Raw genomic sequence first — 14,412 nt, 5'->3', positions numbered from 1 at the left:
AAACCGGGAAAACAGTCAGAGTGCAGTATGACATTTTGGAAAGCGGTGTTGGAAGTCAATTTGGGGTTATAGAGGACAAGTAACTAAACTTGTCTTTGTGCTCTGCAGCAAGGAGCTGGCAGATCCTTTGGTGTATAGGTGGGGGTCCACAAATTGAGGCAGCAAAGTGATTTTAATTCTAACTCACAGCAGTGGTGATCCTGGTACAGAAATATCGTGTGCTACTCTGGTATAGACATTTTCTAAAAGGATGTTGGAATGGTGGTACAGAAAAGAACTGTAAAATGCCCTTTGGAGACTGCACAATCTCTGAGAGATAATTTGATTATAGTGTTTAAGTATCTTCAAGGGAAAAATACAGAACAGTGAACCAATGACTGGGAGCTGCAGACAGGCAAGTTAAAATTAAAATGAGGTACAATATTCTTTAAAGTGAGATTGATTAACCATTGGAACAAAGGAAGTGCTTGAATTCTCATTGTATTGCATTCTTCAAATCATGGCTGAATGTCCTTTCTGAAAGTCAAACACAACTTATGGTACTCAGAGGGAAGTAACCCACAGAATCTGAATGACTTGTTTGAAAGGGTCTGCAAGAACAACTACAGAATTTGCTCTCTTCAACTCTTCAGTTTTCTAACATAAAGCCGTGTATTTCACAACTTCTCTCAGACAAGTTTGTTTCGGGGTCATGTCTCTCAAAATTCCCACATCGGACTGTGAATTCGGAAGCATTCAACTTATATGTTCTCCTCTGAAAATGACACCACATTTCTCTCTGATTAGTATTGTTGGTATCAAAATTCCCCTTCTATTGTTGAATGTTTCTTACATTGCCTCAAGGATGAGTATTAGTTATGATAAACACATATGATATAAAGGCTTTCTATGTTAAGTCTATCCCTCACAGACAGACTGAAAGATACAAGATTCTATATATAAAAATGGGTTGTTCAAAATCAGTGTATATCCAGCATAGTCCAACTCTAATGAAATCCTGTTGGAGACTCTGGTGAAATCAGGAAAGCTCTGCCTCCATAAGTGAAATACTATAATTCTATGCTCAAAGTTACTTCTAGTATTTACAATTTATGTTGCTCCTTATGACATTTAATTTAGGAAGTCCATTTTAGCCTAGGCCTACTATGTAAACACAGATAAAATTTTATATATTAAAGTACTGCTCTATACAAAGCCTTGGAGCACTACCACATATAGGACTGAAACAGGCCACTGATTTAATGGTAAAGTACAAGTTACCATGCATTCGCTGATCCTTGTGATCTGTTTGCACACAGCATCCTACTGGCTGCTAATAACTTAGAATCCCAATTACCTGGCCTTTGCTGCGGGATAGGAGCACAAACAGGGATAATTTCCATGGACCTGTTGATGCATGGTTGCTTTCTTCCCTGTGGTATGTCTCTTTTAAATCTGTATTTTTCCTGCTAGCTCAACAACACCTGCAGGAGTTACTCAGCTCAGGAAATACCCATTTATGCATGTTAAGTGAAAGAGTAAAAATGAAACAGCTGATCACAGTAAAAAATGCTATGCTTTTTCTTCTTACTTCCTGCGCAAGTAAGAGCTGCTGTTATAAAGAAAATCTATTTGCTAGAAGTTAATGGCAGATATTGAGCAGTTCATCAGTTCATGACAGTACTTCCTTGTGTGGAGTCAGCTTTTTTATTTTTATTTGCAAAGAAAAACATTAAGTACTCAGTTTTAGACTGTTTTTCCTTTAAAATACAAAAAAAATTTGGAAATTTTACTCAACTCTTGTTACAGACTGTCTTGGGAGAAAAGGAAGCAGCTGTAAAGAGTTCATAGAACATGAGTTCTTGAAAAATAATGATATATAGCCTATAGAGGTATGGTTGAAAGTGCACATCACCTTGGAGTTGTCAGCAGTGGTAAACAAAATAATGTTAGCAGCACTTTTAGCCCTTGAAGAGACAATGGATAATGGGTTTTAATTTCTAGCCAAATCTTCAACACGACATTCCCAAGCACACAAAACACTTCCAGCATTTTTACCACCATAATTTCTGGTTAAACTCTGAGAAGTAAGTCAGATGCTTAAATGCACCCAAAGAGCAGTGGCAAGTGGCTCAATGTCCAGGTAGCAATCAGTGACAGGGGTGTCTCTAAGGGGCCAATACTGGGACCAGTATATTTAATATCTTCCTCATTGACATAGAGAGTGGGATCAAGTGCACCCTCAGTCAATTTGCAGATGACAAGAAGATGAGTGGTGCTGTTGACACACCTGAGTGATGAGCTGCAATCCAGAGGGACCTGGACAAGCTGGAGAAGAGGTGTCATGTGAACCTCATGAGTTTCAACAAGGACAAGCACAAGGTACTGCACCAGGTTTTGGTCAACCCCTGGTATCAGTACAGGATGGGGATGAACAGATTTAGGTCAGCCTTGCAGAGAGTGACTGGGGGTGCTGTGGGGTGAGAGGCTGGACAGAAGCCAGCAAAGTGCACTCACAGCCCAGAAATTCAAACTGGGCTGCATCCAAAGCAGTGCGGCAGCTCAGGGGAAGGGATTCTGACCCTCTACCCTGTTCTTGTGCAACTGGAACACTACATTGAGCTCTGGGATCACCAGCACAGAAAAGACATGGACCTGTTGGAGTGAGTTCAGAGGAGGGGCACCAAGATGACCAGAGAGATGGAGCACCTCTTTTATGAGGAAAGGCTGAGATAATTGGGTTTGTTCAGTGAGAAAAGAGAAGGTTTTGGGATGAACTTAAAAGCATCTTTCAAGACCTAAAGGGAACCATGATGACAGACTTTTCAGTAGGGCCTGTTGTGATAGGACAAGGGCTAATGGTTTTAAACTAAAATAGGATAAATTAGAATTAGATATAAGGAAGATTTTTTTTTTTTTTATGATGAGAATGGAACACAGGAATAGATTGCCCAGAGAAGTGGTAGATGTCCCACCCCTGAAAACCTTCAAGGTGAGGTTGGATGGGGCTCTGATCAACCTGATCTACTCGAATATGTTTCTTCTCATATAGATAGAGTAGATGACCCTTAAATGTCCCTTCCCCCCAAACCATTCTCTGATTCTGAGACTGCATGATTCTCTGATGATTTTTCTACTCCATACCTCCTGTAAAGTACAAAAAATACCAGAAACAACAAACCTTTTCAAGTTGGAGTGGATTGTATTTTTTTTAAACTAATGGTATTCCAGTTTCATCTTTTTTTATATGTGATGTCTAAAATACTGTTTTATGGATGAATTTTGTTCTCTTTATCCTTGCAAAGTTATTTTCCAATTCAGGTCTATTGCTAATGTCTTATTTAAGGCATTGTACTACCATTTTATTATTTGGAACATACTTCCCAAAAATTCTTTTGAAATAACATTGAACTGTTTATATAAATTGCTTTTGTAGCTGCATTTTCAAAATACTGAGATCTAGAAATTAACTTTACAGCCCCATTTAGCATGAATAAGAGGTACAAATAGCTGGTTTCATAGTTTGCTCTTTGTAAATGGATGCATACTTCCCTAAACCCTTTCAAGGAAGAGCCCTGGCAAATGATGATGCAGGATTGGATCTTACACTAGAGTATATAAATAAAAGATAGGAGGAAATTCAGTTATAGTAATGGGAAAATGCAGCTAGCATTATTTGTGGGATAATGCACCTCTTCCTTTCCCAAATTCATATTCTGTTACCTTTTGTTACACAAGAAAAATGATTCAGTGAGGTCAATGCACTCTGGCCTGGAAGGCAAAAATTATTTGCTGAACTCCTGAATGAGGCTGGGGTCTTTTGGTTTCCATTTCACTTCTCGTAGGGGCTTTTCTTATTGTAATGCCTGTTTTCTTGATTCCCTATGGAAGCCCACATTGAATAAAATTTTATTAATAAATTTAAATGGACTTAGCTGCATAATACAGAGTCAACCTGCCCCTCTCAAACTCACAAATCATGAAAGTTGATCCATTTAGTTTGAATAATTCCATAAGGTTTAAAGACATTTTCCAAATGAGAAGGAACTGGAATTTTCAGTCCTTAAAAGTCCTAAACTGAAATTAGTATTAAAGAATAGGTGTGTTCAGTTTCTTCAATATTCTTGAGGCACTATTGTCATTTCATGGTCAGTACCAGGTCTGTTCTGCTAATAATTTTTATGCCAATTATCATCCTGAGACTTATCTGGTCTATTACTCTCTCTCTAAAATAGAGATGAGTTTCACTGGCTTGTGTCAGATATGGTCCCAGGGAAGGGAATAGCTGAAGGCAATTTATCCCAGAACAACTTCCATCTGCTTGCTTTGAACACTCAGGGACCTTCAGTTTCATGATTCTCTTGATCAGGGACTGTTAACTCCATTGAAGTACTGTGATTTCCACAAATGGATGCCAAAATGAGAAGATCAAGCTAATTTTCTTTTATGATCCAAGCCTGGATTTCAGTTTAAGTCTTGAGTAATATGAGGGTGTCAGGCTAATACTCTTTTTCATTCTATTGTTCAAATGCTTTTTGTTTCCGCTTAGCTACCCTGTGCCTTACTCAATAGATTTATGTTATAGATTTAGGTCACTTCCAGGGTTTTACATCTGGAAATAAAATTTTGCTATAAAATAGTAGCAGTCATGGGAAAGCCTATTTTAATGTCACAACATAAAAGCTGCATATATTATTTTAGTTCAGAGATAAAATGAGGGCTGGTGCTGTGAATGTATGATACAGTAAAAGAGCAGATGAAGAAATTACATCTTGTTCTGGTGTTGTACGAAACAACAAAATACACAACTGAACTGAGGATTTTCATTTCAATTTCCAGGAAGCTTTTCCATTTCAATATATGTGGAAATCTGGAGCATTCTTTCCTTGTGTTAGACTGTGGTCTAAACTAAATTGTCAAGGGCACAGTGAGGATTGAGAGAATGGAGCATTAATTTATTTATTCATTCATTCCTGTAAAACTTCCATTTAAATAATGTGCAGATACCACTGAGGGATATGCTTAATACCTTTCTGTTTCTTATTGAATTTTTTGTATTACATATACCTGCCCATGATATTCAAGTTATTGTGAAGAGGGATTTGGTTTAACAGATGAACAGCTGAATCCCCAAGATAGTACACTGGAAAGAGAAAGATTATTTGTGAGGCTTGTTAATTTGTCTAAAAACTGTAGTATTTATATTAGTGATATACTGATAATGGCTTAATTGCTTATCCTGAGCAATACTTATTTTGTACCTTCAAGTCATTAGACTGACCATAAGTGGCATCTTTAAAAATATGTTTACAAAGGCTTTTGTAGATAAACATGAAACAGTATCAGGTTAAAGAAAAGTCACTGAGACTAGTGGTGTGGAATATATATTCTGTGTTCCTCAACTGATGTGCTTAAAGAAGTGATTTTCTTCAAAGGTTTTATCACAGCCATAGCCATAAGCATGTACATTCAATTCACAGCTGCTTGTTGTGATCTAAGAATTGAATTTATATTGTTGAATGAAATGTACAAAATTACTTCCCTAGCTTTATGGTTTGCTTTGATCCCACATTTAAAGAAAAGAAAAGAAAACTGTTCTCTCTGCCACCCCACATTTTAATAGTGACAGTGATTAAAAAAAAACCCTGAAGACACTTAATTTCACGCAGCCACACTTTTAGATGTTACCGTAAACCCCAAAATGTTCTGCTTCACACCTCACAGAGCACATAAAGAAAATGAAAAGACCTGCTCTAGCTCCTAAATAAGGGGCTCTGGATTTGTATTGTGACAACTAAGATGCTAATGACAAGGAAAGATCATCATACAGAATCATAAATAGATCTGTCGTATTAAAATAAGGTGAAGGTGTTATGTGTTGGTACAATGATGCAACTCAATAATTAAAATGATTATACAACAGGTGGCATTCAGCAGCACATAAAATCCTGTGCATCAATCATTCAGGAAAGGCAATCAAAGTAGTTAGTGCAAATGTAAGACAGAATATTGAAGTCTTAAAGCTGTGTTATAAAGGCTCGGTCTATCTCGGGTTTCTCCTCTGTAAGAAAATTCAAAAAGGAGTTAAAACAGGATTTAAGGAAGATTCACTGTAACTCTGGGACTGTGTAGAGAAATCAGTGGTCCTAAGTACTTGGTGAACTGTTCTTGCCACAGTGATATTTTACAGAATTTTTTCAAATAGCAACATAGAAGTTTGAAGTCTAAACATGAAGTCCTTAATTTGTATTAAAAAAGGATTTGATTTGACTATTTAATTGAACCTGATAATAGCAATTAGATTCTCTTAGGTATTCGAAATAAGCCAGAACTGCAGTTCCATTTGTGATGATAGCCCGCAGAACAAGGCTCACTGACACTAATAAACATTACTGAAATGCAAGAATAATACACGTAAAAAGTTGCTAGTGCTTATGTAATTCTTTCTTTGTAGACCTAAACTTCCCTCACTCTTCTCAGTTTCCCCCCCTACTTTTAACAGCCATTCAAGGAGTGTTTCATAAAATAATTATTTGCAAGCATAATAAGTACAAAATGTCTGGCACAGTAACAATCATATTGTTGCACAGAATTAATAGCTGTCACATCAATAACCTTCCATGACATATAACAGAAATAATGTTCAGAACTGCAGTACTGGTAGTGTCTGAAAATGGTATGGTTTACCACCATGGAAGGTGGTAGAAGCCATCTTTTTTTGATGAGCAGTCCCGGTCTGTAATGTTTGCCCTAGTGATCAGATCTTCCCTTGGACACGTCTGCGGGGGCCAAGCTAAAATTATGTGTCTATGTGTCTGTACAAGAGGGAACTGGGTGAGGGCCAGCATATCTCAGTTTCAGAAATATTCCCCTTGACGTGTTTTATCCTACAAAATCCATCCAGTTAACTTTAATGGGTAGAACAGAAAGATTTGCTTTCACTGACACAGAGAAAACTGTAAAGGAACTTTGCTTTGTGTTTTTTTCCTACTGCTGTTATTCTGCCCTTAATAGATATTTTCTTTTCTGAGAGTATATGTTATGGGACTAGCATTCAATCCTGGGTTTGGCTGAGATAATTTTCTTTGCAGTAGCTGGTATGGATTTATGGTTTGCATTTGTGCTGGAAACAGTGTTGATAACCCATGAATTTTTTTGTTACTACAAAGCAGCTTTTGCATAGAGTCAAACCCTTTTCTGCTTCTCACACCCCATCCCACTGCTGCAGAAAGGTCTGGGAGGGGACAAAGCCAGGACAGCTGACCTCAGCTGTCCAGAGTGATATCCCACACCGTATGACACCAGCAGGTAAAGTGAGCGAGCGAGTGAGCGTGGGGCTGAGCTGCCCACCCAGGCTAAACCCACACCTTGGTGTGCCTCGGGAAAACACACACGCAGCTGTTTCTCTTTCGCGTGTTCTGGCTTTTGTTATTCCGCCTCTTTGCAGCACGCTTGCCTTGCGTGCGGTGCAGATGTGGCCAGCGGTGCTGAGGGAGTGGCTCTTCACACCGCACTGCCTCCCGTCTGTCGGCGAGCCCGGCTGCGCCCGGCTGGCTCACGCTGTCAGCTCCGCACCAGCAGCACCCCACTACACCCCGTTCTCTGCTAATACCTCCTGACATCTTCCAGACTTGCCTTAAAAAAACCCAAACAAATAAGGAGTAAATAAATAAGGATAATTTGATGTGTTAAAGTGTGCTGCTAAGAACAAAGAAACAAATAAATGGTTGACCCTGTAAGTTATGGATTATTTCTTTTATTTATCCATTCAAACAGGAGGAATTAGCATAGGGTATGTTTTTCTGTATGTAAATTATTCTTTTTAATAAATATTCTGGGAATAGTTTAATACATTTTGGAAGCTTGAAGTCCCCTGGTTATAAATCATCTATGTTCCATATGGCACAGACATGTTTTAAACAGCATACCCACTGGAAAAAGCTGTATATTGTTTTTCTGAATGCTTTTCCCTTGCCCCCTAAATTTATAAATCATACTGTCACCTTCCTAAGTGGTTTGTGGTTTATTTTCTAAATTTTTGTCTGTCTGCAGAGAGGAGAGAAAAAACAAGAGGTACCAGGTCTTTTCTTGTAACTGTAGTATTTTAGCTGGTAGAAGTGATGAAAGGCTCAGACTGTATTAAGTATTCAGCTCACTTTTCAGATCACCTGCATTGCTATTGAATACCTTCCCTTAAAACAAGTGCAAAGAGCATTTGATTGCCTACCTAAAAATAGCGTGCCTTTTAATGGAAAGTAGGAGATGCTGAACCCGCAATGGAGAGAGTAGGAAGCAGCCAGGGCTGTGCTGGCCTGCATGCAGCCACGGAGGATGCTTTCAATAGAAACCTGGGTGATTTGGTCTGATCCCAAATGATTAGGCACTTATGGCAGTCACAGCTCCTGCCAGGTTTTAGCTTTCTGTCAGCAAATGACCTTCAGGATGCCCTACAGTAAGAAACCTTTCAATACTACTTCTTGAAAAAAGGACAAGATTTAATTGATTATTATTTTTTTTTCAGCAGCTCACTTTTAATAAAATGTTCAGACTGCAGATTAATGCTTGACATAATTATATTTCTGTCCCTTGGAAAGGATACACATCTTGAAAAGGTTGACATATGCTTTGTTGAAATACCATGCAGCTATTATTACTTGTACAGATGCATTGCTCTATCACACATTTTCTCCAGCTTCTCTTGCTGCATTAGAACCCTCTGCTTTCTGATGCATGGGTTACAGAAGCTCTCAATTTAGAATTTTGCTCCTATTTTCATGTATATCGTACCTCACTTCTGAAAATGACCCACAGTCTCATCTTAATGGTTTTATTACCTCTTGATTTGTAATTTTGAATCATAGAGAAGAATATATTCTGTTTTGATGATAAATAGTAAGAACACAAACAAAATATATCCTATTACAGTAGTCAGAGATTACTCAGGCAGGTGGGATTTCAGCTTCATACAAGTCCTAAATGCTGGAGAACTCTACAGTAAATACAACCATCAAAATCATACAGACACCCAGCTTCAGATTACATTGCTGAGCAGCCCTTAGAATGATGACAGGTGCCTTTCATCTTCCCCCTGTTGATTTCCCTGTCTGAGCTTGTGAATTTGAAGCCACTTGCTTCCTAGGAACTGCACAACATCAGTAGCAAAGTACTATTTGTGTGAACAAAGCCTCACTAAAGATGACGGTGCAACCACTGCTACTGCACAAATGGGTAAGAGTTTTGTAATGCAGCCTAAAGCTGAAAAAGGAAGCAGTAGGTGAGATTCATAAAAGCCCGTGACCAAAAGCAATGTGGGGAGTAAGTTGCCAATTTATTTTGTGAATCAAAAACAAGCAAAGAAAGAAATAAATGCTGTTTTCCCTGACTCCAACTCCTGAGCCAAATTGTAGAATCTCTTACCATTTGCAACTATCAAGAACAAGCATTTCTTTAGGAAAACAAACACCCCTACCCCAAGATGCCAAACAACAGACATTTGAGTTAATTGAAAAATTCCTCATAATTCCATAAGAAAGTCAGAACAAAGACCATGACGTGGTTCCTACTTCACAGGAAGTGATTTTACAACACCTGTTGATGGGAAGTAGAAAATAAATATTTTTTGCCTTTGTTTGCAGCCTTTGCTTTTGCTTTATTAAGCTGCCTTTATCTTGGCACATGAGGTTTTTGTCAATTTTATTTTCTCCCCTGCCTTGTCCTGCTGAGAAGGGGAGTGATAGAGTTGCTTGGTGGGCACCTGGTGCTCAGCCAAGGTCAAACCACCACAGTGTTTTAAGAAAAGAACCCCATAGACTAATCAAGTGGAAATAAAAGATTTCATAGCCTGCCAAAAGATAAATAAGATTAGAAAGGGAGAACATTTCAGTCTTAGAAACAGAAAGAAATCTGTAACGAAATAAAACATATGAAAAGGTGTGCACTTCATAGGAAAAGGAGCAACAAATCTAAAGTTTCATGTGCTCTAAAAGATATAAAAATCCTTATGTTAGCAATTATAAGATGAACTAAAAACAAAAATCTCTTTTTCTTCTGGGTTAACAACAGTCATTTTCAGACTATCACTATGCATTTTAGTAGATACAGTCTCCTGTTAATAGTGTCTGTGTGAATGAATATATAGTGGAAAAAAAAAAAAAAGGGAAGAAAATGAGAAATAGTAGGTCCTGAAGCTATTGTGTGTTTCCAAATCTTAATTTTTGTGGATGTAAGAATTTTGGTCAGATATGTATGTAGAAATTATCTTCTGCCTGAAAGGAATGAGAGGAAAGACACCAACCCAAGAATTATGTATTGTGTAATTAACCACCTGAACGGAGAAACAGTATCGGATATTTAATACCCGTCTTGTATTTCTGCTACAGTGGGCTGTCCCTAAGCCAACAGGGATGGATAAGCCATGTCTGCTTCCCCAAAACATTCTCTCTGCAGGCAAATGCACAGGTTAAAAAGGTTCTGATGGTGTTTGGTTCTTCTGCATAATTGTATTGCTTTATTATTACAGGGGATTATCTCAGTGAAGAAGTCAAAGCTGAAGCATTGATCTCCTCAGATTCAGTGACCTGTCACTGGTAGTCTTTGAATGTTTCTAATCAAACCAACACCAGCAGCGTGAAGCAGGTCTATAGTGTTACTGGAGGTCTGTTGCACTCTGTGTCTCAGTATTTTGCACTCACAGCTTCCACTGGCTGTAACTAGTGACGGCACACCTGTGGCTTGGCAGCCAGTACTCAAACTATTTTGTCTACACTCTTGATCTCAGCAAGCTCCAGACACCACCTGTGGCTTTACTTCCTAAAAAAATGGATCTATTTACTTCAACTCTAGATGTTACTTGGATTCTTGACATTATAGCAGCTCTCCCCTAGCTCCTCATAGAGCTCAGAAGTAACTGGATGTCCAATTAGTTATCACCTTGTTGGATACACACTTTGAAGAAGGCAAGCAATGATTGTTAAGGGATGTACTGACTCCATTTTGTGATTCAGATTCTCTTGCATTTTAGCTAAAGTAGTCTTTATTGAAAGGTGCTTGATTATTTGATCTACAAAAGATCAGCAAGTTAAGGTGACTTGAAATAAAAGTTGTCCAGTATGCTTGAATAGAGTGAAAAAGAGCAGGGAAATAATCATGCTGTGTTGTTACTGTACAAGCAAATTAGAAAGAGTTTGTCTTCTTTCATCTAGAACTTCAAATACACTTTCAAAGAAGAATTTGCATAATGTTATATGCAATGACTAAACTTTCCACAATGGGAATGTCTGTACTCACTTTGCTTTTAGCAACATTCCCTCACTCTTTTTTTTTGGTGGATGATTGCATTTGTTGTGGTTAGGTTAGGGTAGAGTTAGGTCAGTGTAAGAAAGAAGAGGATTATCTTGCTGGTATAGCAAGAGCTATACATAGTATAAGTATACATAGAGTTTTATCCACCTTCATTCGAAGATCTCATGGTCTGTTTGGGATTCAGTAGCTTTTGTTACAAATCAGATCTTTATTTTGCTTAAAATGGCACAGTATTATTATGGCCTGCTCAGTTATTGCTAATTTCTGTATTGGTAATCTAGAGCAGGAAGACTCTATGATTGTGAGCCTATTTCCTTCCCTGAAATATGCTGTATATATTATATGCAATTATTTAAACTAATCTAGTACAAATTGAGATTAGTTGACATTGATTTACAAATAACAAGAGAAATCACACTTATGGTACGCCTTTGTGTTTGTGGGATACAGCCTTTCTTCTGAATCAGAAAAGAGGTTCTTATTATTAAACAGTTTCTCTCGTGGATAGAAAATTACTCACTGCAGAACACCATCACAGCTGTGAGTCTATCTGCAGTTGGATAGAAGTTTGCTCTGCCAGATAAATGTCAAGGCCTGAATAGCCCTTTTGTGTCAAACACCCTTCTGGGTGGAATATGGAACAGGTTTTGAACAGGAAAGGAAAGTATTTCAGGCCAGATGGTTAATCTGATGAAGTTGTATTCTGACAGAAGGAAAGAGTAGTGTTGTGTAGTTTAGCAGTTATGTCAGGGAGAGGAGAAAGCCCTTCTGCTAAGTTAATGGAGATCCGTGATTGTACTGGACTCTAGGGTAAGATGACAGTTCCTAATAATACATAATGGGAAATAGCTAATATAGTATGATAAAGTTTTCATGCTGTTTTACTGTTTCAGCATTTTCTCAATGGCAACCATTTTCTGGCAAACAATTCCTTATTATTTGAAGTGTGTATTTCTACCTCCATATGTGTGATCAGGGTTTGGTTGTCTTAATCTGTTCTCATAATTTTTATGAAGTGTGTTTCATTCATATGAAGTTCTGGAGAGGGGTTTCCACTAGACTGTAGAGCTAGAAAGGGTTTATTCATTTTGTGGAAAAGATTGTAACTCAGGCTACTGCTCCTGTTATAGAGTGTCTAACTTGTCATTAAATGCAACAATTTATAATAGTCGGTTGGGGATCAACAACTTATTAAAGAAGAGCAAAAACCTGGTAAAAAGGCTGGTTTAGGATTTTAGCTAAAGGGCCAAGAAAGCCCCAGCATCTTGGGCGAGGAGGCAGTGAAAGGCAGCAACATGCTGAGATCCTCATTTCCTGCTATCTGTGCCTTTCAGAAAGGCTGATGCACTTGCTGATAAGGCACCTGTGGTTTCTGAGAGGCAGTGCCTTTTGGTCCTCACTGATATTACTCTTTGACCTCTTTGATGTGCAAGTTAAGAAAGAAAAATGCAGGCTGGCATGCTGCCTCAAAACTTTCTCATCAAAGAGCAGTCCTTGAGAAAGCACGATCTAGCTTATATGTTGATGTTTTATTAGTACAGAAAATGGATGTAAATCTGAAAATAAAATGCATGAATAACAGGTTTCATTACAGCATCATAAAAGAATCTTTATGAGAGAGCTCAGTGAATTGTATTTGGAATATGTCTGTGGTAAGCACCTAGGAAAGGAATTTATTTACAGAATATTTAGGCAGTTTATGGAAGTTCTAATTAACCTCTTCATCTGTAAATGAGATCCATGGTTTTGAAGACCAAAGTAATTTGAGAATACTGTATAATATTACTATGGTATGTCTGATTAAAATAAATAATCTCAGTGTCTCCTTTCAATGTCTTACATCTAATATGCAGGTCATATCCTTTTGACATGTAATGTGAATCGTCAGAATGAGAATTGAGTAAAAACAGAGATGAACGAACAGAAGTTTTTTAATATGCAGATGCAATTTAAAAATAAAAATAGACAACATGCAAAGAAATCTGGAAACCTAGACATCAGATTTTTCAAAAGCACCCCAGAGTTAATTTTGTATGTACTTATTAACTGAAATATGACAGTAAATTTCAACTCTTCTTTCAGATCATATTTCAATTAAAATAAACAGGCTTTTCCTATCTGATAGACACAGGGATTACCTGAAAGATTGATGCACAGATTATCAAGACAAAAAGCTAGTTGCAGAATCATGGGAGAACTGTGGTGGGAAAGGACCTCAGGTGATTTCTAGTCCAATTTCTGTCACAAAGCAGGGTCAGCTATGGGATCAGACCAAGTTACTCATAACTTTATCTAGCTAGATGCTGGAAACCTTCAGTGATGAAGAGTGCACAAACTCTCTGAGGACAGCCTGCTATACTGCTTGGTACATGGAAAAGACATTTTCCCTTATATCCAGTGGAAATCTCTCTAATTTTCAATTTATGACTGTTACCTGTCCGTCCACCATGCACAACTGAGAAGATCCTGGCACATCTTCACTGAGACCTTCCTGATGACCTTCTCATCTCATATGTGCTGGTGAACTCCCATTAGGTCCTCCCAGAGCCACTTCTGCAGACTCAGCAAGCCCCATTTCTCCAGCCTTTGTTAATTAGGAAAGTGCTCCAGCCCCCTTCACTGTCTGGCAGCTCTCTGTTGAAAGCTGTCTCCATTTTACCAAAGTCTGGCTGGCACTGGATGGATCAAAACCAGATACACTATTTAGAAGTGCTCTCGAGTGCTGAGTTCAGGTGGATGACCCCTTCCCTCTGTCTGTGGGCTGACAGACTGTCAGTACATCCTTGGGGTGCTGTTGCCTTTCCTTGCTCAGTGCACTGTTTGCCACCATGACTGGGGCATTCTGCAGCCTTATGCCCCAGACAGGCAGTCAGATCCCTGCCTGTATTACTGCACAGGGTCCTTGTTTCCCAGCTGCAGGGTTTGGCATCTGCCTTCTTGATTTTTGTTCCCGTTGTCCTGTGCCTCCAGCCTGCCAGGATCACTCTGAATGTCAGCCTGCCTTCTGCTATACAAAAATTGTTCCTCCAAATCTACAGTCATCTGCAGACTTGATGTGATAACAATCCACTACCTGTTCCAGATCACTGATAATGGTATTGAACAGGACCCATCTCCTTGTCTATCCATCCA

This window comes from Pyrgilauda ruficollis, unplaced genomic scaffold (genome assembly GCF_017590135.1).
Source record: "Pyrgilauda ruficollis isolate IOZ18807 unplaced genomic scaffold, ASM1759013v1 scaffold43, whole genome shotgun sequence".
NCBI classification, from domain to species: domain Eukaryota; kingdom Metazoa; phylum Chordata; class Aves; order Passeriformes; family Passeridae; genus Pyrgilauda; species Pyrgilauda ruficollis.
The sequence above is the reverse complement of the archived record's forward strand: the minus strand, read 5'-3'. Positions refer to the sequence as shown.